The sequence below is a fragment of the Tupaia chinensis genome, unplaced genomic scaffold, assembly GCF_000334495.1.
Source record: "Tupaia chinensis unplaced genomic scaffold, TupChi_1.0 Scaffold000631_1, whole genome shotgun sequence".
Taxonomy (NCBI): Eukaryota; Metazoa; Chordata; class Mammalia; order Scandentia; family Tupaiidae; genus Tupaia; species Tupaia belangeri.
The window spans coordinates 55,704-59,532 of record NW_006160151.1 but is presented as its reverse complement, the minus strand read 5'-3'; positions in this window follow the sequence as shown (position 1 = coordinate 59,532).

Here is a 3,829-nt window from a genome sequence, read left to right as displayed (position 1 = left end):
CCTATTTTTAAAGGTGTGGGCAGGGTGTATGGAACCACAAATGAAAGTGAGAAGATTCTTTCCCTTCTAATAGGGAACCTGTTACCACTTTCAACTACATGGAAAGTCCAGAACCCGCAGGAGAAGTAAGAAGAAAAAGTCACATGTAAATGAGTCAGGAGTCTTGGGTTCAGGTAGCACCCATTTAGTTGGTCTGGAAGCTGCTCTACTCTTTCTCTGGTCTCCAGATCCCCATCAACTGAACTTTCCTGGAAGCCCAAGGGCATGAAGCATCATATTCATGGAGGGTCATCTTCAAGACTAACCAGCAGGGTAGAGAACATGGAGAGCAGTCTTGAGAGGCAAAAGAAAGAAATTTTTGCACATAATTCTTAAGGAAACAATTCCTCAAAAGGTACATATAGATATGTCCTAAATTCATAGCTTGCTACAATTGGACCAGAACATGAAAATGTTTTTCTCCATAAGTGGAGACAATGGTATGGCTAAAATGAGGTTGGAATCATTTCAGGATCTTAAAGAGAGTTTGAAGAGGTTGAGCTCTGTGAGTAGGTGGCAGAGGGTGTGTGAATGATACAGAGGTACTTTCCCTAAATGGTACTCTCCCTAATTCACCTTGCTTGATGGCCTAGATTCAATTTCAGCAGCTGTTACCCCTGGAGACCCAGCTGGGGAAATAGGTTTCAGAGGGTATGTGAAGTGCCTACTCTAATCTTTCCCAATGACCTTTGACCAGTTCCTCTTCTCTTGTAGTTCTTGGAAACACATGGCTTCATACTGTCCATTAAGAAAGCCCTTAGCTTCCCCAGATGTTGCCCAGCACCTGTTTGCACAACCTGCCCTACAGCTGTGGGCCACCTGGGAAGGAACAAAAATAAGATGAAGGGTTCCCTTCTGGCCCCATCTAGGATGCAAGTTTCCTGGCTTTCTGCTCCTCTTTCACGGAGTCTTCAGAAGGAACGTGGGGTTCAGACCAGCTACTTCTGAAAGCAGAAAGCTAAAATGCAGAAGAACACCTGGTAGTTGAAGAGTGGAGGACATTTCATCCTTCAGTTATAGGTTGTCCTGTCTCATGCCGGAGCAGCATAGAAATTCAGAAGCAGAAGCAGGCAATGGAGGAGAAAGTATAGATTAAGCCAAAAGAAGGCCTAGGAATTAAGGCCACAGCCTGGCCCTGCATTGGAGTCTATCTATGCACATTTCTATGAATTAGGTGAATATGAGATACACAAAAATGATGATTTTCCCCAAATTCAATTTCAAACATACCCAACTTCTAAAGGTATGTCAGGGGTGAGGTATTCCTGAGTTACCATTACCTGAAAATAAGGCCAGGATTCTGTTGTGAGCCCTATTTCCAGGGCACTGTTTGTCAGGCACTTCTTGAGTCTTGTAGTTATTGCCCCTCTCCTAATCCCTCTGGGAAGCTCATCTGTCCCTTTGAATAAGTTATCCTTCCAAAATGGCCTACTGCTTTATAAACACCTTTTTATAGTTAGAAAATGTTACCTGATGTTTAGCTAAATGGCTGAAAATTGTCTAATGAAATACGGATGTACAAATAAACTTTTCTACATCAGTAAGTGGAATAAGAAACTTATAAGCCTCAGGCATCCACACTGGTGCAGCAGTAATACAATGCTCCATGATGCTGAACCACACAGGAAGGTCCTGGGTTTGTGTCTTGAGGTCTCCCTGTATACACTGGGAACACATGATCCTAGCTGGCTGACGTTGGTGTTGGATCGTGGTGTGAAGACATGTATGGGACACAGAAATAGATTATTATCTGTTGATGATAACATGTTTAGGATCCCCAACTGGACTGGTGTGAAATGTATTCATCTCAGAAAATTCATTTTATAAGCTAAGTGATGCATAGTTATTGAATATACACAAACATTAAAATAATTACAAATAAAAACAATAAAAATAAAAAGATCCTGTTGGAGTCTCTCTCATTCTCTGAAGAAATCAGTCAATTAATTTAAAATAAAGAAAGTTATAAGTTTCAGATATTAGCTTTCATTAATATTAAAGTGAGGCTTGATGCCTCAGACTTTAGTAGCAAGAACCTTAGAGGACTCGGTTGCTTCTGGGATTATTAAGCACTAAATTAACCATTAGCTTTTGTTTACAAAGACAAGAGCATATTTATATATCCTCTAAAATACATTTTAAATTAAATCATTTTGTACGATGCCACTTAAACAATAAGTTTGTCAGTCTTTTTGAATAGGGCAAAATCTCTTAAATAATATTGATAAATTTGGGCCTTTTGTTCATTGTCCCAATCCGAGACAATGGATAGTTATCATTGAAAATGATATTTGTTAGGGAGTTTGCTGAAGATAATTAAGATGTTCACTTCAAGTTGTGATCACTTTGTCATAGAAATTTGATCTAATTCCTTAACCTCATGATGACTAACCTCCTGATCATCACCTGAGTGATTAATATGTGTATATTTAAGTACCATAAAAGATTGTATAGACCCTTGTAGAACTATTCCTCTGGTAAAAATAATTTACAAATATAGTAAAGCATCTATTGTTGATTAACTTTATAAAAATGCAGAATAGAAACGTAGAAAAGAATAACATAATTGACCATTAACGGTGACTATTGTCTCATTAGACATAGATGCTAATAAATAGTCTGTCTTTGACATTAAATGGCGTAAGACCACGCAAACTGAAATTCTGCTTTCTGATACCAAGATAGAACTTTGCCGAGATTACTCTTGTTCTTACCAAAAATATCACGAGAATACTCAGGGGAGTGTTTTTCTTAATGTAACTTTCATAAAGGAAATGAAAAAAAAGTGGGAATTGAAACATAGTTCAATCAGGTGTAACTCAAAACCGTGTGTGAATTTGATTGCACTCTAAGTAAGGTGACTGCGTTGTACATTTTACATTTCTGTAATGTTGTTTGTGTGCCAAGGGACCTTATGCCATCACAATGCAGATCTTTTATACACCGACTTTCATAGAGACAGGAAAACCATAGGTCGTTTTGCCTTTAAAATAGACTGTTTAAGGTACACTCCAGTAAATCTCATCAAACATAGAGGTCGTTTCTTCACTCCCCTCTGTAGCCTGTGACTTCCTCCTAGAAGTCATACCTCTTATATTTTTTTCTTATTGACACATTGACTTTAAAGTAAACTTCCATAGGCCCAGTCGTGGCAATGTGTGCTACAAAGACCCTATTCTTTAGGCTGGGACCACATGGGTTCAACTCCCAGTCCAACCTAAATGCTGGGTAGAGTGGTGTGCACATATAATCCCAGCAACCTGGGATACTGAGGCAAGAGGACTGAGCACTCGAGGCTGGCCTGGGTAATAAAGCAAGATGAGGTCTGAAAAACAGCTGTGCATGGTGATGTGGTCCTGTAATACTAGCTGGGAGGCTGAGACAAGAAGATCACGACCGGGCAAGATTTTGAAATGAAATGAAATGAAAAAGTTCGAAATGAAATTTACAAAATGGAAACAAACATTTTTAAAAAGTGAACTTTGATGTAACGTTGTCCTTTCTGTCATCTCACCATTTTCCCAGATACATACTTTCTTCTTCTTGACTGGAGTGCGTCCCCATAATCAGCTCCTACTATTGTTTATGTCCTTTTTTTTTTTTTTGGAGAGTTTTTTTCTTACTGGGTGCATGCGCTCGCCAGACAGACAGAGAGAGACATAGAGACAGAAAGTGAGAAATCACCCCCTAGAGGAGGTGGCCATGCCACAATCCCTTCTCCTCCATTCTCCTCTCGGGATCTTGGGCACGCACGCACACGCACCGGCGTGAGTTTTAAGCCACTGGGTCC